The 27,577-nt window shown below is 44.3% G+C and overlaps 1 protein-coding gene across 4 annotated transcripts in view; it reads left to right on the top strand.

Annotated features, from left to right (window-relative positions):
• The window catches only part of LOC144821404 (cytosolic beta-glucosidase-like), a 418,101-nt gene that overhangs the window by 91,199 nt on the left and 299,325 nt on the right, over positions 1 to 27,577 (top strand). For 3 of the 4 annotated variants that reach the window (XR_013608345.1, XM_078678399.1, XM_078678402.1), the window contains exon 1: positions 19,460 to 19,584. The exons of the other annotated variant lie outside the window; for it this stretch is intronic. The gene's annotated coding sequence lies outside the window, so the exon portion shown is untranslated. Of the gene's footprint in view, positions 1 to 19,459; positions 19,585 to 27,577 lie in introns of those variants that run through there. 4 annotated transcript variants of the gene reach the window in all.

Genomic DNA, 27,577 nt, shown 5'->3' with positions numbered 1-27,577 from the left:
GGCATGGTCAAGATGGTGGTGAGTGTGGATGAGCTTTGTTGAGCTCCGTACACGGCCGGCCGAATAATCCTGTTTTCCCCGACACAAGGCACTTAATCGGGGCTAAATGTGCAATAGAGGGTCCCTGCATCTATATTGGCCCCCAGACGAAGAACGGAAGCGGACTGAGAGTGACCCTTGAGCAGCGGCGTTGTGCTTAATGGCAGCCGCGGAACTTCGGAGCCGGCTTTCTGCCTCGGAGGTGAGCGCTGCTATTGCCCGGATCCACAGTCAGTGCGATCCTTTCTGCTGGCGCCCGATCCGGCCCGGGCAAGGACAGCATCTCTGTTCTCCCCTCCCACCTCCAATGACTCAGCAGCTGACAGACCAGGGTGTATTGGCTGTAATTCAAAGCCCTCTCTCTTCGGTTGGGGACCCGAGACCTGGTCATGGCAGCGGAGCTGCGCAGTGGGCAAGGGGAAGCCTGCTGTATATGGAGCATAACTCGGTGGCAGCAGAGGGGGAGCTGCATTGCAGGAGGGCCCAACTGCTGTTTCAGGGTGTTTTTCCAGACCACAAAGCTGTGTCTCTCTCCCTCTTCCCCTCCCAGTGCTTGGTGCATGATACGCAGTTGGAACCCAACAACCAGTACTGCGCCCCGGGGGTCAGGAGCATTGCCCTTATTGCGAGATTATTTTGGCTGTGAAGGGCTGCCACGAGGGCCGGTGCTGGCGCTGCTCTCTTGGTTTCTTGGCCACTTCGAGGACCACCTCTGGGGAGCTTTCAAACGGTGGACGGAGTACCTTGGAGAGGAAGTAGCGAGTTTGGGGCCCACGATCTGCCGGGGATATCCCCTGACACACCAGTTGGCGCCCTAGGACCCTGCCCTCCCCAACATTGAGAGTACAGAAGCAACTGGTGTTGCAGAGCAGACCAAGGTGTGGGGTGCGGCCTGCGATTGCCTCCCGTGTGCCCTAGGGCATGGCGCATGTTCTCTCCTCCCACCCTCTTGGGGACATTGGATCATAAGCGCCACATTGTCTGACATACTACAGTCAGCAGAGTGGGGGTGATGCAGCTTGACATCCTGTAGGGTGTGGAGGGCCAAACACTCAATGATCCATAGAGGTCTGCTGCCAGCGCCCGGCACCCCCACAATTCAAGGGCCTCACTAGCGCCTGCATATACAATGGGGAAACCGCATACGGACAAGTCGCAACCTCAGCAGGTTGATGCAACGTTGGCTGCACATAGAGGGAACACAGTGAAGCTAGGGGCGCCCAATGCCAGTGCCCCACCTGATCACTCACATCGGTTTGCTGAACTGATGGCAGCAATATTGGACGTTAAGATCACATTATGGACCAAAATAGACACACTGTTTATTGACATGGGTTGCCTGAGAGAGGATCATAAGAAGCTTAAGGCCATGGTAGAGAAGTCGGAATCTACACTGGTGGCCCTCTGGCCTACAGTGTCTACAGCCACAGACCAGCTAAAAACACTTCAGCAAGAGATGGAATACCTGGCGAGTCGGCTGGAGGACCAGGAAGGTCGCACCTGCAGAAAAAACATTTGCATCATGGGGCTTCCAGAATAGAGGCACCAGCCATGGATCTGTATCTCAAGAACTGGATCTCCAAAGAACTTCTACAGGGTAAGGTCTCGAATTTCTTTTCAATTGAAAGGGTGCATAGAGTCCCTAGTGGCCCTCCACATTCAGGTGGCCCGCCGCATCTAGTGGTGACCCGGTTGTTTAACTATCAAGACAGGGATCATATCCTACAAGTGATTAGGTCAGGGGTCACTGGCAAGTGAGGAACGCTGAGGTGCATATATATCCTGATTATACACTGTCTGTTCAACGGCGCAGGTCCTCCTACTTGGAGGTTAAGCGATGCCTGAGGGAACACCAGCTACAATATGCACTGTAATACCCTGCCAAACTGCGCATCCGCCACAAAGACTCCAATGTCTATTGCTCCACTCCAGAGGAGGCTTGGTCTTGGTTAGATCAAAACGGATTTGCAAACCCTCCTCCCACCCTCCCGGCAGATTCATGTCCACCCTGGAAGATGGTGGGTGTACGCAGGGGGCGTGGGAGGAACAAGATACAACTGCCTACCAAGAAACAAGTGGCAGTGGAAAGAGCACAAGCTATACGGTCGGTGGAACACTTAAGCGATAATACTGCTCCAAGTAGATCTGATTCGGAGTCAGATGATGGACAGGACCTCAGATACCCTTTACAGACTCACAACGTGCTGAGTTACAGGGCGATGGCCGGGAGATGACCCCACAGATGGCAAATGACCTTGGATGATGCATCGATGTATGAAGAGTCTGGGGGCAGGACACCAAAACTAATAAACAGTTATCCAGAGACTTCATGATTTGCTCCACATATACTTTTTTGGCGTATGTAGCGCTTGTGGCTCGATGAGTAGACTGTATTAGGGGGGGTCACCCCAACTGTAAACTGTTATATGTTAACTGTGCATATTTCCTCCCCTTCGGATCTTGGGGTCTACATTATGAGGCATTGTAGTGTTGCTTGTTGAATGATGGCCAAGGGCAAGCTGCCACAGATTAGGTCATTGCTACGCCCCACACAACGTTAAGTAGGTGTAATAGTAATTGTTTCCTTAGAAGATTGATGGCATTTCAGCGCATGTGGCCAATTGCCTGTTGGGACTCTCGCTAGTCCATGGCTCACTCGCATACATTTTGTTCATACTACCCTTTTTTTTCCATAGCGCTCTTGTTATATTATCCTCATAAACCCACATCGGAGCTGGTCCCTCGATCACCCGATCTTGAATCAAGGTCAATCCCACCTAATCTTGCATGCCCTGACATCGCAAACTTTAAATGTTTTTAGGCATGCCTGCCACGTTCGTATTTTCACCGATGTAACCTGACACTACCAGACTCACCTTCGCATCAAGAGTTGTTTCTGGAAGCCCATTGATCGCAGTAGCCACCTGTAGTTGCACACACTCACACGGATGTCCGGTTTTTCCACCATGAATTAATTAAATCGACATGGTAGCGTTTGTCCACCAGTCCATGTCACCACTCATGGATCATAGTGTATAGTCGAGCACCACACCTCCACTGAACGTACGTGTTTCATGAACAATATTGTCAGTAGTGGTTCTTCTTAAACTAGCTTGTTTTCTCTTTTCAATATTGGAAGAGTTTACTCTTAAACCTACAAACAGAACTCTCTCTGTCTTTCTCGCCCCATCCTCCTTGCTACAGGCAGCTCTCAAATTCAGGCTTTTAAACATCACCGTCCTGATGATGATCCCAATACCCTTTTAAAAGGGATCAAAACGTCGCCGACCTATGCAACAGATTCACACATTCAAACCATTATATTATATTAGTGTGAATACTGCCATGGACAGCTTGTTATGCATTCTGATTGACTACAAGCATTCATTCTTTTTTGCCTGAGATTCCTTATGTTTTATTTGTATTTGTTTTTTGTTCCTTGTACTGGATGCAGGACTGCGTTCCACTCTATTGTTGGTTGTTTGTCATTTTGCTGAAAACATTTATCTAACTAATTAAACGGTGTGTCCGGCTGGACACCTCATAAACTAGTGCTTATTGTGGTATATATTTACCATGAGTTCCATTTAATTGTTTTAAGGACCATTGTTTCCAATATAAAAGTTCGCACCCAGAGTCCTTATTTACTTATTGGGTTTCCTTGTTTTTTCTAAAACACCCACTGGTTGGCAGCTCTGGATATAGAAAAGGTGTACAATACCCTGGGGTGGCAGTATCTACTGGAAGTGTTGGGCAAATGCGGTATTGGGCCTGAATACTTACAATAGGTGCGCATCTTATACACTAATCCCCAGGCCAGAGTAAGAACAGGATGAGACATCTCACCACAGTTTGTTATTGAATGAGGCACCAGACAGGGCTGCCCCCTGTCGCCTCTTCTGTTTGCATTTGCTATGGAGCCCTTAGCCTGCAAAGTGAGACAATGGGTGTTGGAATGGGGGATTCATGCAGACAGGCAGTGGCATATAATATCGCTATATGCAGACGATGTGCTGGTCTACCTCCAGGAGGACGGCAATGTGCTATGGGCCTGATGGTGCTTCTGGGTGCCTTTGCAAAGACCTCGGGTCTTCGAGTTAACTGGCCCAAATCAATGGTTTTCACCATCAAAGTGGTCCCAGTGGATCAAAGGTGGGCCATGCCGGAGACCCTGTTGGAGTGGGCGTTTGACACGTTCAATTGTTTGTGTGTACAGATTTATCATTCCAATGCATACGTCATAGACAGGAACTTGAGAAAGGCAGTATCCAGGGCATGTACGGCTCTATCGTTTTGGCGCACTCTTCCCTTGTCCCCTATGGGCAGAGTGACCATCGCCAAAATGCTTCTACTCTCAAGGCTCCTCTACTTTTTTGCTGCACTACCATATAGGTTGCCACAGAATATATTCACAGACTTGGAAATACTCTTAGTTGCACTAATATGGGAAGGCTCTAGGTCCAGAGTGCCAATCCGTAAATTGTATTTGCCACTCACAGACGGGCGCCAAATTATGAACATTATTATTATGCTGCTGCTCAGCTGCAATGGCCAATGAGATGGCTAGCAAGTGCCCAGGTGACATTGATGTCCAACTGGGCACTACCTTTACAACATACAGCCATAATAGAATGGCTGTCGTCCTCTACTACACCAATACAAACGAAGCACGGTAACTTGCTTATGACAGCAGCTGGACGTAGCTGGGTCCGGTATGTGATGCCTAATAGACTAGCAACACCATATGCACCCATGCTACCACTAGAGATTCCCCCAGGTTCGTTTACCTGTCATGACCGTCTAGAACTTGAGTCCTGGGAGGCAGTGGGATTGGATACCTGGGGTGACTTACTTATGACCTCACAACTACAGAGCCTAGAAACCCTGATAACGGACTTCCGAATCAAACAGGGAACGTTTATGCTGTATGCACTATTAGCGTGGGAGTTCCACCAAGTATGGGGGAACGTTGAGTCAGAACCAGGAACACTGCAGGTCCTGCAGACTTTGCTTACACATGGGAAGGGTGGACAAGCGGTAACTGTGACATATAGCTCCCTCAGGCCTGGCCCTACCCCATCCTAGTCACGCTTCAGACATATTAAGACTACGAGGTGTCAGTGCCCATGAGCAACAAGCAATAGGCACAGTGTATAGGGTACCCTAAAATAATTTCCACGAACGCAAAGTTGAAGAATTCCTAGTTCAATTATTTGCATCACACCTGTCCAACACCACATATATTGGCCCGTATGTATCCCACATCTGTCAATGTTTACCCCCGTTGCCAGGGATCAGATGCAGGGTTCCTCCATATGGTCTGGGCATGCCCCTGCCTTGGCACGGTGCGGAGCAGGAATATCGACGGAGAAATATCGTGGGACATTAATATCTCTTCAGAAATATCGTTTGGAAGAAATATCGACAATAAAAATATAGTTTGACCAGAATATCGACTGACAGGTAAGTAATGTCGATAACTATAATATAGTTGTAATAAATATCATTTACAAAAATATAGTTTACAAAAATATCGATTCATTAATAATGTTATGCATTTTAGTGTTTTTAATGAGAATTGTTTGTCATTTTATTAAATGTTTTGGAATTGTATTAGTTATTAATGTATTTTATATTTAATTTTGTGTTATTAGTTCCGTAGCGGGTTGTGGGTTTATAGCGGAATAGGGTGGGAAGTAATTTAATTATATAAAATTAATTGATTAATTAAGGTGTTAATTTATTATTAATAGTTTAATAATTAGTTGTTAATTAATTTCAATTAGTCAATTAATAATTAATTATGTTAATTGTTTAATTAATTTTAGGTGTGTGTTGTGGAGTTTATACGTGTAAATGGTGTGAAGGGTGGTAAGTAATTATTTTTTATTGATTAATTATTAAATATTTTTTTAATTAATTACCATTAATTAATTATTAATTATTAATTGTAAATGTGTAATTCATTTTAGGTGTGTGTTGTGGTGTTTATAAGTGTATATGGTGTGAAAGCTGGTAAGTAATTAATTGATTAATTAATAAAAAATAATACATTAATTTTCATTAATTAATTAGTAAGCATTAAATGTAATTGTGTAATTAATTTTAGGTGTATGTGGTGGATATTATAGTGTTAAATAATATGTAATTAATTATTCTTTATTATCTTTGTTAATAATAATATATTTAAATGTATATATTAATTATGTTTATATTGGAAATTAAATTTAATAACAATTTTGATAGTTTTGTTTTTAATTGTTTTGGGTTCCAGCACTTTCCCTACTATTGCACTCACTGGAGAGGGAATAGTAATTTTTACCCCTACGCTATCCAACGCTTTCCCTACTGTTGCACTCTTTGGAGTGGGAATAGTAATTTTTACAACTCCGCTATCCAACGCTTTCCCTACTGTTGCACTCTCTGGAGTGGGAATCTTAATTTTTACCCCTACGCTATCCAACACTTTCCCTACTGTTGCACTCTCTGGAGTGGGAATAGTAATTTTTACCCCTACGCTATCCAACGCTTTCCCTACTGTTGCACTCTCTGGAGTGGGAATAGTAATTTTTAACCCTACGCTATCCAACGCTTTCCCTACTGTTGCACTCTCTGGAGTGGGAATAGTAATTTTTAACCCTACGCTATCCTACGCTTTCCCTACTGTTGCACTCTCTGGAGTGGGAATAGTAATTTTTAACCCTACGCTATCCAACGCTTTCCCTACTGTTGCACTCTCTGGAGTGGGAATAGTAATTTTTAACCCTACGCTATCCTACGCTTTCCCTACTGTTGCACTCTCTGGAGTGGGAATAGTAATTTTTACCCCTACGCTATCCAACGCTTTCCCTACTGTTGCACTCTCTGGAGTGGGAATAGTATTTTTAGCCCTCCGCTATCCAGCGCTTTCCCTACTGTTGCACTCACTGGAGTGGGAATAGTAATTTTTACCCCTCCGCTATCCAGCGCTTTCCCTACTATTGCACTCACTGGAGTGGGAATAGTAATTTTTACCCCTACGCTATCCAACGCTTTCCCTACTGTTGCACTCACTCGGGTGGGAATAGTAATTTTTACACTTCCGCTACCAACGCTTTCCCTACTGTTGCACTCACTGGAGTGGGAATAGTAATATTTACGCCTCCGCTATCCAGCGCTTTTTCTACTGTTGCACTCTCTGGAGTGGGAATAGTAATTTTTACCCCTACGCTATCCAGCGCTTTCCCTACTGTTGCACTCACTGGAGTGGGAATAGTAATTTTTACCCCTTCGCTACCAAATGTTTTAACTACTAATGTTTTTATTTTGTTATTAAATGTATGTATTATTTTTTTTAATACTTTAATGTGTTAATTAAATATAGAATATTTACCCCTACGCTATCCAACACTTTCCCTACTGTTGCACTCTCTGGAGTGGGAATAGTAATTTTTACCCCTACGCTATCCAACGCTTTCCCTACTGTTGCACTCTCTGGAGTGGGAATAGTAATTTTTAACCCTACGCTATCCAACGCTTTCCCTACTGTTGCACTCTCTGGAGTGGGAATAGTAATTTTTAACCCTACGCTATCCTACGCTTTCCCTACTGTTGCACTCTCTGGAGTGGGAATAGTAATTTTTACCCCTACGCTATCCAACGCTTTCCCTACTGTTGCACTCACTGGAGTGGGAATAGTAATTTTTACCCCTACACTATCCAACGCTTTCCCTACTGTTGCACTCACTGGGGTGGGAATAGTAATTTTTACACTTCCGCTATCCAACGCTTTCCCCACTGTTGCACTCACTGGAGTGGGAATAGTAATATTTACGCCTCCGCTATCCAGCGCTTTTTCTACTGTTGCACTCTCTGGAGTGGGAATAGTAATTTTTACCCCTACGCTATCCAGCGCTTTCCCTACTGTTGCACTCACTGGAGTGGGAATAGTAATTTTTACCCCTTCGCTACCAAATGTTTTAACTACTAATGTTTTTATTTTGTTATTAAATGTATGTATTTTTTTTAATACTTTAATGTGTTAATTAAATATAGAATATTTTATTTTATTCAAAATGTTTTATATATGTGTTTATTTTATTTTTATATAATTATTAAAGTTTATAAATTAAATAAAGATAATAATAACATTTATTTAATAAATATTTGTATATGTACACTTTTTTATGTTTATATTGATTAAATCAAGTTTATTTGTTATAATTAGTTAAAATATAAATTTACTTTAATTTATTTTGTTAATAATATTAATATTATTTAATTATTTAATTTAAATTATATTATTTTTTACATCTATATTTTTTACATCTATATTTTTGAGTCGATATTATTGTACTTACCTGTTTAAGTATAGGGAGTCGATATTTTTGTAATCGATATTTTTACATCTATATTTTTGTTAACTATATTTTTGTTATCGATATTTAAACATGGAACCCCTTGGCACCTACTGGAATGAGATCGCAATGATGCTGGGGGAAGCAACTGACACTACCGTACCTGTGCAAGGCCTACACTTTTTATTGGGTGTCACCAAGCGCAACACATCTCGATGAACCCTTAATACATTTCTTGACCTAGCTTTGGCCCTTGCAAGGTGGAGGATAGCTATGCCCCGGAAATCAAGTGCACCCCCCAGCACACAAGTCTGATTATCAGACCTCCGTAGGGTGCTGATGGCTGAACCGACGTCGTGAACACTGAAGCCCTCGCGGGACCATCCACAGCGTAATCCCCTGCAATGGCAGGAATACTTGTCATTTGTAGAAGGAAAATTGAATGCACCTGGATCCACGCAGGAGTGAGACGGCTCCTGCTTTCGGGTGTGAGAGCCAATGTGCTAAATTATAGATGTGTGCTGACTGGGTCCCCCTCCTCTGGCATGACTAGGCCAAACTGGCCCCTGTGAAAGTACGACAGCACAAGTGCTGCTCATATTAAGCATACACATAAGCAGCCTCCCTAGCTCAGATATGTTCCGGGCCACATGGTGCCTGTGAGTTAACTGAAGTTGCATAATTTTGTGTTTATTGATTTGGTTGGTGTGAAAATGTTGAGCCATCGATAGTCTGTTTTATTTGATAATCACGCAGTGGATAGCATATATTGACATGCATATAACGTCAGAAATGGTTTTTATTTCTTCTGTTGTATGTTATCAGCATCCTATACAACCTAGTTCCTCCGCAAGTGTCACATATGTAAATGTCACTGTACTGTTCTTTATAATGCAACTGGCAGATTGTATTATCAATAACCTGTGAAAAACCAATAAAGACGATTTAAAGTAAAAAAGGTTTCACTTATGATCTACAGAGTCTGGGTCACTGAAGATTGAGTTGAGCAGTCACAAAGTTAGAATGTAGAAATATGACTTTACTCGCAGGCTCCCTTTCACCCAATCCTTCGTTTTTAGCATTAATTATGTTCCACTTAAATCTTGTTCTTTATCTAGTCACAAATGTGGCAGCTGTGTCTTTGTTCCCATGGGTAATTCAACTTTCTCAGTCATCTAGACAGGGTTGCAGCTGCTTCTCTGTTCCCAGTGGTAATTCCTTTTTCCTAGTTCTCTAGCCAGTGCTGCTAGCTGCTTCTCTGGTCCCAGTGGTAATTCCTCAGTCTAAGTCCTCTAGATTGTTCTGCAGCTCCTTCTCTGGTCTCAGTGGAAATTCCTCATTCTTAGTCCTCGAGGCAGTGTTACTTGCTGCTACTCTAGTCTTGTCTGTAATTCGTCAGTCTAAGTCCTCTAGGAAGTGCTGCAGCTGTGTCTCAATTCCCAGTGGTAATTCCTCGTTCTAAGTCTTCTAGGCAATGCTGCAGCTGTGTCTCTATTCCCAGTAGTAATTATTCATTCTAAGTCCTCTAGGTCTCAACAGTAATTCCTCATTTTAAGTCCTCTACACAGTGCTGCAGCTGCTTCTTTGGTCCTGTTTGTAATTCCTCCATTTTAAGTCCTCTAGGCAGTGCTCTGTCTCTGGTCACAGTGGCAATTCCTCATTCCAAGTCCTCTAGACCAGAGGTCTTCAAACTTTTTTACTCTGAGCCCCCCTAAGCAAAATCTTTTGAGGTCGGGCCCCCCTTCAAAACTTTATGGCAAGGATTGGGGGAGCAGGAGTGACATGGCTGCGTGCAGGGAGCAGGGCTTATGAGATGATTTCAGGAATCCTTTTTCTGTAGCTTATGAACCGCACTAAATATGAGACTGATAAAACGGCAAATGCATCAAACAAAAACAGATATTATCCCAAACAAACTGCTCCCCATAATTGGGGTGTTGTGAGCCCCTCACACTCGTTGACCCCAATGCAACTATACCTGCTTCACTAATGATAACTGCAGTCCTGAGTAGCAGGCTATCTCCTCTGCATCTTTGACCTCTTCCCCACTATGACGGATCATCACTTCGGTCCTACTGCTTGAAAGAAAAATAAGCTTGGATGCTCCCTTTTTAAAGTTACACAGTAATAACTGTGTTCCAGTGGGCCCCTCAAATCCCTGGGCTCCAGTCCTGCTGCATCTGCTTCCTTAATGATAACCAGCAGTGGCCACTGACACACTTGGCAGCAGTACCAGCTTCACTAATGAATGTCTCTTTAAAAAAAAAAAACGATATTGTCCCCTTTGGGGTATCTCTCTGAAGACGCTGTCTCTGGCCATTTGCAAACACAAGAATGAGTCTGCATACAGAGCTCCCTATTCTGGGCCTTCACTTTGACAATATCAATGAATCTTGCTCCTTTCCTCTGGTTCATAGACCTTAACTGTGAGGCCCCCAGGGATCTAGAGGATTAGGGCTCTGGATCTGAATGTAACTCTGCTGGCCTTATACCTGCCATCCCATGGACTCAGCTTTCACAAAAAAACTGTCCCTGAATGGATAATACTGACTTTGAGGTGCCTCTGCCTGAAATCGAAGGGTGCGGTGGTAGTTCATAAAGTTAAAAAAGAAACCAGCCTTCTTACCAGCCATAATTGATTGATCCGCTTAAAGCCAGGGCCACTGGAATTATGAGTTTCTGCAGCAGCCGCGCTTTTCACATAATTATCGGTTTATTGCATTTCTTTTTAGTTTTATATAGCGCGAACTAGACACCAGGAATCCGGTATCTGAGTGCTTTACATGAGCACCAGTTTCGTTACAGAAGGACCCATTATTTTTTGTGTTAGGCACGGGGAGATTAGGGGCCATATGTATTATTCCAAATTGCGATCGCAATTGGGCTTAGTAGTATGTATTAATGAAAAACTGCCTTGCAAAAGAAGGAATCGAAAAATTTGCGATTCCCTATTTTATGATTGCAATTAAGGAATCGCAAATTGTGATTCATTAAATGCAATGTAAGAAGCATAGAAAAAGTGCAATTTAGCCTCAAGGAATTGCAAATTACCACCAACTTCAAGTTGGTGGTAATTTGCGATTTCTTTGAAAAATGCATGTTTTTGCATTTTTCAAAGTGCAATGTGGCGCACATTCATGCCTTCGTGGGCATGTATGTGCACCCTTGCTTATTTCAGGGGTGCAACAGGGTGTCCTTTTGACACCCTTGCAACCTTGAAATTGCATTCTCAATTTGCGGTTCTCTAATTGCTAATCGCAAATTGAGAATGTCTTCCCATTCATTCCTCTGGGCCTCTAGGTCCATAGGAATGAATGGGGATGGTTTCCTTAATTGCGAATCGCACTTTGCGATTCGCAATTAAGTAATATGTAGGATTCGCAAATCTTTTTGCAAATCTACAAACATCTCGTTTTGCGATTCTCAAATAGCGATTCTCTAAAATTCACTATTTGAGAATCGCAAAACCAAACTTTCATACATATGCCCCTAGGTGATTTGCCCAGAATCACAGGATGTTGAGCGTCGTCGCCGTGACTCGCACTCGGTCCCTCAGGTGTGAGGTCGTCCGCTCTAGCTGTAAGGCTACATCAGTCTCATAATCTGCAGATTTCAAAAACAAAAACTAGATTCTAGCTCAAACGGAACAAAAGTTACTTAAAGAGTGACAAAGTGTTCTGGAGCAGTGGAAGGTCCTTTGCATAGATTGACTGGTAATCTTTTGGTGGCTTACTGCTGTATTTGGGAGTTAAACTGGTACTAATGAGGTGAAATATCTCCCCTGACAGCGTTACCTTGAGATAAAATTACAAAATAACGAAGTAATGCTAACCACAAAATGTGGGGCATTATGCCGCATTATTTACCTTTTCTTGCTGCATAATTTAGTCAAACCTGCCACATAATGTTGTCCTCTTCTGCTGAATAATTCCAGTGGCTCTGCTCAAAGCTTCATGGTGGCAAAGATCTATTCTTTTTGAGATGTAATGTAAGGGTGTTATCAGCTGAGATCTGGAATAGTGGAGACGCTTACACAAATGTCTACATTAGATACAGTTTGATTACTTATTACTAAAAAGTATATTTTGTAAGGACTTGTTTTATCTCATCACTGTATCATTTTGCAGCAGCCTAGCTTAAAGTATGTAAATACTGTTTTAAAATAATGACTTGCATATTCACAGTGTTTCTGCCACAGGCTGGGACCTCATAGCACTGTGAACAGGGCCATTGGAATTATGTGGCAGGAGGAGGCCAAATTATACAGCATGGTTGACTAAATTCTGCAGCAAGCAAAGAGGAATTATGCTGCATAATGCTGCATATATTGTGATAGCAGTACTGCATCATTTTGCTATTTTTACACATGTTAACACTGTCCCTGCCTCTATTGCCCATCATAAGTACCACAGTAACACCCACATATAGCAATAAGCAACAGAAAGGTGACAAGTCAACCTTTAGAAAGGGCCTTCCACAGTGAGGTAACGTGTTGCTGCATTTTTAGTAACTTTTCACCCTTTAAGCTTTTTTAATTCTGCAAAGTATGCAGCAGATGATGGATTATGTGGCAAATGCGGGAAATCCATAGCTATGCACTGTGACTTCAGGGTAAGCGTGAAAGTGAAGGGTGAGAATGAGGAGTGAGTTGTTTGAATGCTGGGTGCATTCCCAGACACTTGAAGTAAATCAGCATTATATTGACGGGGCGTAGGGTTTCAGATATAAGTTAAACTATTGCTATTATGGCATTAATCACGGGTTGAGGTTGAAGGAAATAAATAACGTGCTGATTCTGCAAAAAACTTCCAGTTTTATGATTAGGATTGCCAGCTCATTATTTTGATGTCACAGGTGGTACAAAAATAAACAGTCACCTAAAGCCCTATTTTTAGCACTTATCTGTGCGTACTTCGAACAGCAAATATAAATAGAAAGCACTTTTTTTGTGTTCTAGCATGGCCTGAAGGATTCATGACTGATAATGAAAGGGAACAGACAGAAAAGTCACATTACCAATGAATACATACTTTTTTATTTATAACCATATTCAGTGCCAAGACAAGGTCTTTGCAGGTTCTTTAAACATACTTGGCTGGCATTTTTTCTATTGGCAACCCTACTTTATATTCCTTTTCATGAATGCATTTTCACACTACCGTAAATGTAAAATACAAATGTAAGGAAAAGGCAGAGTGGGGGCCCAGGGGGTACCGGAAACAGGAAAATACTAAGCCTCAGTAACCAGTTTACAAAGGTGTGCAAATGGTCTTTAAATACCTGTGAAAAACTCGGGCTTGCCGGAAATAAGGCTCCAGACACTGCCCAGCCAAGCTCCCAGCACCACACTCACTGACCTCCGGCCCCATGTGAGACAGCCTGGAAATGCAGCAAATAAACATTGCCGCACTTCCAGGCCATCTTCATTTACATGTATTTGCAGAGGCCTTTGCGCCCCCCCTGGGAACCCATCCACACCCCCCCCCCCGAAGGGAGGCGCACCCCACAGTTTGAAGATCTCTGCTCTAGACAGTGCTGCTAGCTGTGTCTCTGTTCCCAGTGGTAATTCTTCGTTCTCAGTCCTCTAGACAGTGCTGTTAGCTGCTTCTCTGGTTCCAGTGATAATTCCTCATTCTTAGTCCTCTAGACAGTGTTGCAGCTTCATCTCTGGCCCCAGTGGTAATTCCTCATTCTAACTCCTCTAGACAGTGATGCAACTGCTTCTCTGCACCCAGTGGTAATTCCTCATTCTTAGACCTCTAGGCAGTGCTGCTAGCTGCCTCTCTGGTCCTGTTGGTAATTCCTCATTTTAAGCCCTCTGGACAGTGAGGATAGCTGCTTCTCTCATCCTGTCGGTCATTCCTCATTCTAAGTCCTCCAGGCAGTGCTGCTAGCTGCTTTTCTGGTCCCGTCGGTTATTCCTCATTCTAAGTCCTCTACATAGTGCTGCTACCTCTTTCTCTGGTCTCCTCACTAATTCCTCATTCTAAGTCCTCTAGAAAGTTCTGCAGTTGCTTCTCTCGTCCCAATGGTAATTCCTCATTCTAAATCATCTAGCCGGTGATGCAGCTGTCTCTTTTCATACATCCACAACACTCCAAACCAAACACATAGATAAAAGACATTGCAATTTACAATGCCAATAGCTCTAACTCTGACAAATGCGAGGCCTATCGCATTGCAAATGCTTGTTAACAGTGTGGCCTGTATTTTTAAGTACAGGCCTGAAAAAATATTGGGGAAATAAGTGAAATTTGGTATTCTTTTCCTTTCTGAAATAGAAACCTAACATAAAGAAATCAGTTAAACGTGTTTGAGAGCTGTCTAAACTGTTTCAGAATGATTGTTACAGGGTTGATAACTGCCACCTTACTAAAGAATCCCTATAATTTTACGATACCAAATCCTGGCTGTTCCAGAATATCTAAAAAGTAAAATGTCTGGTACTTTTTTGTGAGAAAGGTGGGAACCCTAACTTCATATCATTTGAATAACATAGTTCTTCATTTTGTAAATGTGTCTCACTAAAGGTGGCATACCGAGCAAGGCTTACTTCAGTCAGATGGAGGTAAAGGAATTTCAACTTAAATGCAGTACGGCACAATAATCGCACACAATATGCTCAATAGGCAGTAAAGTATATCTTTTAAAAGACATGTTTTAGAGGAAGTAATTATGGAATATGATCCTGAAAATGCACCCCTCGACTCATACTCGCTCTCGCACACAGGCAGTTTCTGGTGCACCTGCATGCACAGTGTTCCCGCGCAAGCAAAGTTTCCTGCAACTTGATAATGGGAAGTTGAGCATCCTATTTCTAAGGGATAACAAATATTGAGAAATGTTCAAAATGAAGCGTATAATGTCTGTCATGTTGTATACAACGTTTCAAATAGAGTTGCCACCTGGGCGGTTAGTTTAGTGCCCCAGCTGGTAAAAAAATTAGAAAAAGCAGCAAAACCAGGTATTTTACCCTTTTTCACGACATAATTCAAACTGCAAATATAAGAAGAAAGTGCTTTAAAAACATGTTCTAGAACTGCCTAACGAACCCTGAGTGATAATTAAAGAAAACAAATCACTAAAGACATGTTATAAATAAATACAGAGTCTTTTATGGAAAATTGTTTGTAGGTATCACCTCCTGACCTTTGCAGTCTCTTAGAACAAATGGCCAGTATATTTAGTTCGAGCCCGGGAAGTATACGCTGCTGCGAGGCATGCAGTATTGGAGTATGTACTTGAAGCCCCGCCCACTCTCCGCCCATATTTTTCATTGGCTTGTGTCATTGTCCTTCATAAATTCTGCCTTCATATTCGTAAATAGGCCTGTTAGTCCCTCCTTAATACTGCCTTGTCTTCATTTGTAACCTCCCATAAGGACTGGCCCTTTTACTTCAGTTGTTACACAGTACGTGTTATTTAGTTATGTTATGTTATGTTAATGTGACTTGTATAGCGCGCAGCTGCCCCAGCAAAGGGGCGTCCCGGCGCTTGCAGCTAAGAAGTGTGAAACGCACACAGATCAGAAATCATAGTGGATGTCAGAAATACCTAAGTTAGGCTGAAGTAAAAAGGAAAGTTTTAACAGCTTTCCTGAAAGCAAGTATACAGTCCACAGCACGGATCTGTTCCAGCAGAGAATTCTGCAGCCTCGCAGCCAGATAGCGAAAGGAACAACCTCCCACACGGCTGCGCTTAACACACGGAACAGTTACCAACTGCTGCCCTGCCGACCGCAGCCTGCGAGTTGGGGCATACAGAGTGAGCAAATTGCTCAACAGGCTGGGACTAGCGAAATTCATAATCTTGAAAGATAGGCACAATACCTTGAATTGAATCAGTTTCTCCATGGGAAGCCAATGTAGCCTCCGGATAATGTCAGCCGATGAACAGACTCGCCGAAGGCATACCAAGGCTCGGGCAGTGGCATTTTGAACACGTTGCATCCGACCTACCTCAGCCTTATCTGCCCCAAGTAAGAGGGTGCTGGCATAATCGAGGCGAGAAAGGATGGTAGCCTGTATAACCAGCTGACGTGTAGTAGGGTCAAAAAAATTTCAGGAGGGGCTTAAGACCCCACAGCAGGCCAAAACAAGTACCAGCAACTTTTCTAGTATGGTCTCGAAAACTAAGGGAAGCGTCCATCCACACCCCAAGATTTTTGACCACCGTCTTTGATGTGGGAATTGCACCCAGAACAGTTGGCCACCACTGCTGGCTCCATGGACAAGTATTCTTAAGTTGCAAACTATTGGAAGCCATCCATCGAGCCACAGCCGCCATCCCATCTCTAAACCTAGAGGCATTAGGGGAGGATCCTTCGGCCAAGGTAACAACTAGCTGCGTATCGTCGGCATATGAAACCATCACAAGATCCCATTGCCTAGCGACCGCTGCCAGAGGTTGGACATAAAGATTAAACAAGGCCGGGCTTAGAGCTGAGCCCTGGGGTACCCCCTGGTCAATAAGGTGGGCCTGAGAGAGAAACGGAGGTGCGGACACTCTGAACGATCTTTCGGTCAGAAAAGATCTGAACCATTTCAGAGCAGACCCAACCACTCCAGCTTCCTCCAGCCGCTGTAGCAAGATGTTATGCAAGACCGTGTCAAAGGCGGCACTAAGATCTAATAAAATAAGTGCCGCACTTTGACCGGCATCAAGAATGTACCGCAAGTGCTCAGTAGTGGCCAAGAGAGCGATCTGCGTACTGTGTCCCGATCGAAACCCATTCTGAGAACTGTCCAAGATATCATTGGAAATCAGAAATTGGTTGAGCACGTTGTTAACATGAGCCTCTGCAACCTTAGCCACCCAGGGGAGCAGGGAAATAGGCCTGAAGTTTTCCGGTTTGGGCTGGTCCAGTGTGGGTTTCTTGAGGATGGGGGACACCCAAGCCTGTTTCCAAAGTGCAGGTACAGTGGCAGTCGAGAAAGAGGTATTGATTATGTGGCAGAGTGGGGCCTGAAAAATAGGGAAAGATTCTCTGAATTGTGAAGGCCTCAGGGGGTCAGCAGGGGAGCCCGTTTTGATTATACCACTCAACCGAGTGAGCTCCTCCTGAGTCTGTAAGCACTATTTTCTTTAATGAGTTTCTCTTACTGAAGGCACAATATGCGCTGCTTCAGCTGGTTTTGAAAGGAGCCGACACGCTGTGCTTTAGCTTCAACCATGGTGGCCTGCTGACTGCTCAATATTATTCCTCCTCTCACAGCACAGCGCTTGCTTTCATAGTATCAACACGAGTGCAGCGCTTTGATCACCCATAACATCCACATTACCGTCCCACGCGGGTCTTCTATCACTTGCCACTGGACCTCCGTTTCTTTTCAAACATATGTACTAGAGCACATGGGCCGGCGTCGGAGCAGTATTCACCCCTCAGCGTTGGATAATTTATGGGCAGCTTATACAAAATGAGCGCTGCATTCCCTTGAGGGCACAGAATAGCTCCCTGCTAAGCCTGTTTTTCCACAACTGTCTTTCTACTGCCTGTAATCGGAGCCCCCAGCAGGGTTGGAATGCTGGGGGCCCCCAGCAGGGGTGGAATGGGATAAAAAATTGGCCCGGGCACGCTAAAAAGAAGTGAACCACATTTGCATATTGCCTTTCTGCAAAACACTGGTTTGGCCAAGTTTTATTAAAATAAGGGTGGGGGGCCGAGAGGGGGTCAATGACAGAGGCATGTTTTCGTAACGGTACTTAGATAGAAAAAAAATGCATGGATTAGTTCACACTGGTGAAACACACCTGAAAACAGGTGAGGACACTTTTGCTCAGTCCTCCTGCCCCCGCTCAATATGCATGCATTAATGGGCCGTTCCAGCGAAAGAAAGGGAGTGACACCTCTGCCCTTTGATAAAAGGGAGTTAATGGATGCCCATCTGCCCCCAGAATGGCCACTCAGGCACCCTCTGGGCTGCTGGTGGCATCCCAACAACACAGACACCCCCCAAATCGGCCCCCCCAGGCTGCCCAAAAAAGCAGCCTATAGCTGGAACTCGGATACCGGCCCCTTGGCCATTGCCTGAATGCCCGCCTTACCATTCCGACCCTGGGTTCCAGTATTCAGGGAAGGGAGAGAGAGGCCAACTTTGGAGCTAGGGAACAAGGTTGGAGCCTTAGCGTCTGCTTAGCTTCCTGTGGTTCTGGGCAAATCACTTAATCTCCCATGCCTACCAAAAAATGAATGTGTCCTTGTGTAACGTAGCTGGTGCTCAAGTAAAGCGCTCCAATACCTTCAGGTAGAGTTTGCGCTATATAAATCTGTGGAAGGAAAATGGGAGCGTGTATGGCCAAGTAACGCCCAGCTTTTCGGCTCAGCTTTTAAACAAGCATTTGCAATGCAACAGGTCTCGCATTTATGCGAGTTTAAGCTATTGGCATTGTAAATGACAATGCCTTTTATTTATATTTTAAAAACCAATAGATAAAGATAAGGCATTTACAATGCCAATGGATGAAACTCGCGTAAATGCGAGACCTAGTGCATTGTAAATGCTTGTTTCTTATGGAAAGGTGGGAAGCCTAACTCATGCATTTCACGTATTTTCGGGTTGCTTTCGTTGTTTAACTTTTAAGAAGGTAAAATTACAAAATAAGTCTTAGTAAGGCGCACAATTTTAAGCCTTCCGTAAATGACAGTATCTTTAAAGCTGTATTGTGGGAATTCATTTTATATGCGACATAAACGCGGGAGGAACCTTTTTGATGTTTGCCTAATACTCATACTATGGGCACATGGTAGTCATTCGACAAACTTTCCCATGTTTGCTTCCGAGCACACAAACGCAGCGGCCATATTACAATATGTGTTTATAACTATAATAGGTCAGAACTACTATTGTAATGCACGCATATTTAGAATACTCGACTTTACTTCTGCGTGATTCTGATTCAAATGTTTATTATGTGCATTCTCTGTATAAAATATCCAACCCACTCAGATACAAGAGTGATGTCTATATTTTTATTTTGTGCATTGTAAATATTGGCATAAAACATTTTTAAAATTCTTGATCCTCCTTTTAGTCGTAAAATGTTCGTTGCCGATGGACGTGCTCTAGACGTGCGCGTATTCATGTGGGAACCCCACCATACAATTAGTTGGGCTCCTCTTCCCTGAAAGCAAACATCTGTTTCAGCAATAAAGGACTTTTCACACGTGACAAAGATCAACCGACAGGGAGGCCAGTTGCCATTACGCAAGGTAAAGTATACAGGCGAGTAATTTAATTGCACATTACCCATCTGATATTGTAGTTAGACCATAACCTTGTGCAAAGTATTCAGGTGCCTATCAAGTACAAAACAAAATGAATGTGACCTTGGGTGATGTACCTAGTGCTCATGTACAGCGCTGCTATACCTTCGGCTCGCGTTCGCGCTATATAATTCGCAAAAAACGATATGGGGGTGTTACTCTTCCCACTTGGAAATACTTTGAGGCTTTTTTTTGTACAACAGTGCCCCCAAGTGGGTTAAGCTAGTAACAGTCTTTCTTCGTTTATAGCATAGCGAATTCACTTTCACTTGTCTGAGCGAAAGGTGAGGAGTCCACTCCACTGCTGGATGTGATGTTTTATTAGGAAACGTGTCGTCTGTTTTATAGCAGGATACCCTGTTTATCAATAGCGTATGTAACATAATAATGCAGTGTATGGCAGTTCAAAAGTTATCAGTCTGTGGTGGCCAGGCTACCAGGGTTGGAATGCAGGGGCGGCTGGTGACATTTGAAAGTGGTGAGCGTAAACTAATTTGCATATTGCACCGCAGCGAGCGAGCGCAACGAGCGAGCTCGAACCACCTTGCATCCATCCATACATCATTCATGCATCCACCCATCCATCCATCCATCCACCCACCCATCCATCCATCCATCCACCCACCCACCCATCCTGCATCCCTACATCATTCATTCATGCATCCACCCATCCATCCACCCATCCTGCATCCATCATTCATTCATGCATCCACCCACCCATTCATCCTGCATCCATCTTGCATCCATCATTCATTCATGCATCCACCCATCCATCCACCAATTATGCATCCATCATTCATTCATGCATCCACCCATCCATCCACCCATCCACCCATCCATCCATCCTGCATCCATCATTCATTCATGCACCCATCCATCCATCCACCCATCCTGCATCCATCATTCATTCATGCATCCACCCATCCATCCACCCATCATCCATCGTGCATCCATGCATGCATCCACCCATCCATCCACCCATCCTGCATCCATCATTCATTCATGCACCCATCCATCCACCCATCCTGCATCCATCATTCATTCATGCATCCACCCATCCTGCATCCATCCTGCATCCATCATTCATTCATGCATCCATCCACCCATCCACCCATCATTCATCCTGCATCCATTCATGCATCCACCCATCCACCCATCATCCATCATCATTCATGTATTTTTATGACCATATAACTTGCACACAGCTTGTCAGTGTTCAATACCAGTCTCGAACCTTGTACTCCAGCACCAATGATACATGATTAATATTAATTGTTTTTAAAACATGTATTTATTCGACACCAATTTCACACCTTAGTCGGAACATCATTTTTATTTGTTTTTTAAAATATCTATTTATTTAACACCAAAGTAAGTCATGTATAAATTTTTATGGCTCGATAAGAGGCTCGAACCTGGTTTCCCAGCACCAAAGTCGGCCGCGCTAACCGTCAGACCACATCCTCTCCCCTTTGGCGTAGCCCTGAAATTTTGATGGTACATATTCACACCAAAGTCATGTATACATTTTTACAACTTCACACCGAAATCGGAACATACATATTGAGCCCAAAGTCAAGTATACATTTCTACAACTGAACTACACACCAAAATGGGAATCCCCGCTTTCTCCCATGCGAGCTCATTTTGTAATGCGCTGATAGTCACTAAAGAGGGCAGCGTCTGATGCTGCATGGACTTAGGAGGCTGTACTCTGCAGTGTGAGGTGGTGCCTGAGATGCTGAGGACTTAGCGAATTTATGTTTATGTTATGTTATGTTTATGCACCTCCCGTGACACGCCTCACCGCGCTCTGCTTTGGCAGACACGGCGAAGGAGCCACGGGCACGCTTTGTGACTGCTAAGAGGTCGCTTTATTGTCGAGGCAGAACAGTGCTAACTTTTGTGCTCCAAACTTGAGTCCGTACTTTTCCCGACCACTGTTCCATGAAATAGGCCCACACAAGAGGCAGGAGCACCATAGTGCACATTCATTATTTATGTGGCGGTGATGGGGTTCGGCGGGGCCGTATCCTAGCACTCTGAATTCTGATCATACCTGAGTTGAGTGTGAACGCCGGGTCTCCCTGGCCGAGCGGTTCCTTCGGTACTTGTCGTATTCCTGGGTCCAGTCAGGTCAGAGGTCAAGTCTTCAATCAAACCCCATACAGAGGCCGCAGTACAAGGGAGGGAGAGAGAGCTCTGCCCCCCCAGACAGGGGTTATGTACCCGGGCTATGTATTGACCAGCCAATCCTGGCGCTGTATGCAGCGCCAGGATTGGCTGGGGGGGCACCATGACTCCTCGCCCAGTCGCCCTGTGTAACCCCGGGGGCTGCGGCCCGCCCCCTGGTCCTCTCTCTAAGGGGGAATTCACAGGAAAATGATCTGCGCATGCGCGGGCATGTTTGTGCCCAAAAATACACTTGCGCAGCTGCAGCAGGCCCATCCACCCCCCCCCCCCCCCTCCCCTGCACCCTCCGGGAAAGTCGGGTGTCTCCCGGTTTCCCGGCCGGCAGATAGCCGATTTTTTTAAATATATGTATTTGGCTTTTAGTGACGACGCGGTAGGTCCATGGGGCTTAGTAGGGCTACGCCCCTACGCCCCAATGGACGCACCGCGCCTGTTGGAATGGGATTAAAAATCGTCCCGGGCACACAAAAAAAGGTGGCCCACATTTGCATATTGCTTTTCCGCAGAAAACTGCTTCGCAAATTTTTATTTTTTTATTAAAAAGGGGGGCAAAAAAAATGCACGGATTAGTTTACATTGGTGAAACACACACCTGAAACAAGTGAGGCCACTTCTGCTCAGGCCTCTTGATGAAAGGGAGGTAATGGACGCCCATCTCTCTCCAGAAAGGCCACTCGGGCACCCACTGGGCCGCTGGTGGCATCCAACAACGCAGACACCACCCAAATCGCCCTCCTGGGCTGCTAAAAAAAACAGCCCACAGCTGGAATTCGGATACCGGCCCCTCGGGCATTGCTCAAGTGAAGTCCCTACGTTTCCAATCCGATGCTGGTGGTTGGTCATAGGTCGCAGGGCACATTTAAACATTATATTCCAGGTCCTCCCAAAAAGATTGAATGCAACAGTGCAAGAAATATTACATTCATGCATGATCACCTTAGAATTTTTGCTTTTTAGTTGACCCAATTTTTCTTAGCCTTAATACTAGCAAAAAAAGTGTCTAATAAGGGATCATTACGGTAGCCGAGGAACACATTTTAAATAGCTTTCTTCTTGTATATACAGTTCCAAGTATACACTTATAAAGGAAAATAAAATCCGGTGTTTGGTGCTTGTCCTGATTTTTGGACCGGCTGGGCCATTAAAATGTTGGCCGTGCCAGTAAAATAAGGCCAGCCCATGGTAGCCAAGTTTTCATATTGCTAATGCGTGACATTTCTATGGTGCCTATGTACTTCTTATGAGTGATACACAGTGACCCAATGCGTAACACTTTGAGTGACATTTTCTTCAAAGCAAAACCAAGCAATGAAGTCCATAGAAAGAGATTAATATTAGAAATTGCACCATTTTCACCAAAAAAGAAGCACAAAAAATATCTTGAAACTGTTGCAGAGCACCTGTAATGGAGGGTCACGCATGCCAAGGAGCTCCCCAAACTCCGATAGCGCCAGTGAGGAAGCCGCCCACATGACCACAAAGTCCTGTTTTTTTTTATTTTTAAATCCAGGCGTACTTCGACTGCTGGGATTTCTATCATACCCATGCAGTATGATAGGAAATAGAAAACTACAAGTCCCAGCATGCAAAATGTTTAGGGATAAAAAGCTACCCACAGAAAGTGCTGGAGTTAGATAGATACTCTTCTCAAAAGGGCTGGACTGACCACTTTTGATACTTGCCTAAACTGCAAGGAAGGGCTCCAGGACTTGCGTGACCACTTACCAGTAAGAAATGCTGTGGAGCTGCCACTGGTCTCTGCCAGTGCTTGTTGTGCTGCTGAGTGCTGGCAGGCGTTGTGTGGTGTAGGCGGGGCAGAGGTTCTCTCTTAGAGTAGCTCAGGGCTGCTTCAAGTGTTGTCCAGAGTCAGTGAGCTGTCCCTCTGCGCAGTCCTCGGAGTTCTTATTTGGGGCCTCAGTCAATGGTGCTCTGCTGGTGTCACTTGTCGACATGATGACATTATAAAGTGGTCTGAGTGGCAGAAATGTCTTCCTGGGAGCCCAGGCCAGCAGGATTTCAGCAACATTAAACAGAGGGCTCCAGCTTCACTTACTCACTGCCTGCAGCGGGTGCTTCAACAAAACAAGCATTTACAATGCAACGGTTTCGCCTTTGGAAAAGTTTGAGCTATTGGCATTGTAAATGACAACATTTGTATTTATGTGTTGGTTTTGAAAACAGATAAATAAATGGCATTGTCATTTACATTGCAAATAGCTTTAACATTTCCAAAGGCGAAACCGTTGCATTGTAAATGCTTGTTTAAAGTTGCAATAAAAAAAAAAGTTTTTGATGGAAGTTTCAAACTATATAAGTAGCATTAGAAATTGAGTACAACAGCAAGTATGTGAATAGACACAAGACGGACACATTTACAAAGGCATTTTAAGAACAGTAGCTAAATTTACATTATGTAAAGTGAAAGGGAAAACAGAGAAAGGGTGGGTATGGGGGGTGGGAAGAAGAAATAGTAACACAATCACACAGCAAGCAGCGGAAGGACACTAATCAAGATGAATCAATCTGTGCTCCACAGAAAAAAAAGAGTAAGTGACGCCCAGTAACTGCTGGCCAGTTAGTATGCAAAGAAAAGTGACAATGATTCCAACGAACGATAAGCAATGAGCTGGCTCCAATCCATTTATTTTAAACAAAACCACTCTCGTTGGACAGCACATGTGCTGTCGGCGGGCGAGACCCAATGAGACACGACTCATTGGATTGGTGGAAGCAAACGCCCTCGACTTTTAATGCCCTCTATCAATGGTTTAAATGTGCTGGTTCTCAACACCGAAGAGGTCTATTTCCTAATAGTCACATGGATCAGTTCTACCTACATCAAGCTTCACTGCCAAAAAGAACTCCTTCCACTTGCAACTCCTCCAGTGGGCCTTTACATATCCTTATTCAGAGGATTGCTTTGGTACCTGGCAATAACGAAGTTCTGATTTCATCATTTTAACTGTATGTGGGGCTCGAAAACAAAACTGTCAAAACCAAACAGTTCAAACCTGTTACTCCGGTCATTTGCGTACTAAAGTCAGACTAAACTTCTATGGTCATTATTTCCCTTGACTAGCTCCCAAAGGCTAACGACTTACAAACAAGACGCTGACTGCTAGCACACACGATCTTACAAACATCCGACTACGTCAAGAACGTTCCCTGTCCTCACCAGCTCACCAGACGCTGTATATCTGCCTCCGTGAATACAATCCCTCTCCTGAAGATGTCAAACGTGCAAATGTGGGAGAGCATCGACATCAACAGGCTTATCAATCTAGATGCCCGTTTAACTGCATATCTGCTCTAAATTGGACATCAAGTAACTCAAAGCAGTGAAGTCTAACATTATGCTGTCTCTACTGCTGCCAAAGCATCTGGCTCTCCCGGGCCAGCCATTTAAACTCCTTCTTAGCCTGCAAAAGCCTTCAGTAGAAGCAACGGGTGACACTGACATTTTTTTTTTAACTGCATCATCTTGCCAGTTTGTTTAACTACCGCCCACTGACATATCAAAGTGTCATTTTATTTCCACGTCAACAAAGACAAAGTAGTCTCTCTGCAATTCGCAACTCCTCCAAATAAAGTGAACAGTATCCCTTTCCCTTCGCTCACGGCTTGCACATTGCTGACAGTGCCCTCTCCTTGACTGGAGCTCTTTTCCTAACCTCAGCTTGCGCCAAATACCCCTATGTCTGTTTCTATAGGTACGTATAGAGCCATCGACACCCAGGCACGCCCTTAGTTAAACCAAGAAACTCCGCTCGTTCTGCCCGCGTGCTTCCTGAATTCCAAGTCGTTTGCATGAGGGATGCAACGGGAGGGAAAGTCTTTCCTTTTGGGCTTTTAGGGCAAGTAGCTCTCTACCCATACACAGGTTTACATGCAATTACTACTCAACTGCCAGGGAAATACACTACACCGTGACTCGCCAGGCGCTACAAGCACTCTGCCACCAGTAGGGTCCTCGGCAAAGTGCCATAAAGGCTATCAGAGATATCAAAAGCATCAACTATGTTGTCAGCTATTAAGAAAACTCTTAGTAGAAACATAGTACGTATAAATACTCTGCAAAGGCTTGGTGGTTTGAGTAAACCAAGATTCGTGCTAGTACCATTTTCGAAAATAAACGAAAAACATTTCTTAGTGAGATGCTGTTGCAACTATACAAATATCAATATTTAAAATAAACTGCAACTTATTTCACACTCATCGGAAATGATGTATTTATTATGAAGTTTGTGTAGCTATATTTAGAGAATGACAGCAACTAGCAAACATCACACTGAGTTTTCACTGAAAATACTATTTTTTCTCGGTGAACAAAAGATTTTCAGCTGAACGATTACTGCATGACAACTGAATCATGTGTAACTAAATAGCTCCTCTTACACCGGTAAAAAAACAACTTTGGGCGCAGCTAAGAGGGAAATTAATCGTAGAAGCACTGAAATGGACCCAAGCATACCTGCGCAGGTAAAGTGGTACTTTTGCCACAAAGATTAAATGTTTTGCTTTCGAGTGAGATCTAATGGCACTGCGTTCGAGCGAGATATAATGGCACTGTGCAGTTTTGGCTAGCAGCTGCCCTAGCACAGACATGTAGCCCTGACACAAAAGTGAAGCCAGTGAACGGAGGGTCTGCAGCTGGCGATGAAGCCAAAAGCACCAAGTCCCTCCCCACCAGTCCTCGCCCGCTGTTGGACCCGGCTGGAAGGAACCGCAGCAAACAAGGGGCTGGCAGGCTCAGCTTTGGGAGAAGCTGCCCCAGTGTGCAAGCACAGCCCTAGTTCCTATTCCACAACAAAAACAATACAAAAGTCACGCACCTCTATGAAAGGGTCCATCCTACCGGCAGATTCGGATTCTTCTTCTCTCGGGATCTAGCGCTACGACGCACACAATCACACTATCTTTTCTCCAACACAGAACATTTGAATTTCAGCGCCGTCGCTATGAGCGCATGCGCACCAGATGTCTCTCCATGGGGTAGGGACGTGCGGCTCTCGCTGTCACTCGGCGGAAGTGACCGCCCAGAGCGGGTGTGTCGTTCGTCGTTCCAGGAAAGAAACTACTACAGAGCCCGGAAGTATGGAAGACCCGGAAACGTCCGTTTTTTATTTCACGCTGTTCCTTCGGTGCCCGTCTTGTCATTCGCTTTCGTAGTGTAGGATCAGAACGTGCGATTTTTATTGCACAACGCCTGTTCAATTAATACGCCGTTTTATCAATCACTGAATATATTTCGAATATATTTCAACACATCCGATTTATAAAAAAAAAAAAAAACATTTTGAACACAAACGTATAGGTAGGTACTCGTGGAGAGAGATAGCTAATGCACCATCATGGAGTGCTTAAAAACAATGAAAAAAACAAGTCAGGTCCCGGGCCGCGCTGTGATTGGCTGACGTCACGGGGGTGTCCCGGCCGGCAGCCAATCACAGCGCAGCCCTGGAATGACGTCACGGGGGTGTCCCGGGCCGGCAGCCAATGGCAGCGCGGCCCGGGACAAAGGGGCGGGGCTTAAAAAAAGCACCAGAAACGCCCCCGAATCGCGTTTTCGAGAGAAAACGCGATTGACAGCCTCTGCCTCCCAATGGCTAGCCTCCATTTATGGAGCTAGCCAATTGGAAACAGAGGCTGTCCTAACCTCACTATTAGAAACAACAGATTTCGATCTGGGAGTGGCTTCGCCCCTCGCCAGGTTACGAAACCTAAAAAAAGTTTTGTTTGCCAGTAT

The sequence above is a fragment of the Lissotriton helveticus genome, chromosome 2_2, assembly GCF_964261635.1.
Source record: "Lissotriton helveticus chromosome 2_2, aLisHel1.1, whole genome shotgun sequence".
NCBI lineage: Eukaryota > Metazoa > Chordata > Amphibia > Caudata > Salamandridae > Lissotriton > Lissotriton helveticus.
The sequence above is the reverse complement of the archived record's forward strand: the minus strand, read 5'-3'. Positions and strand labels throughout refer to the sequence as shown.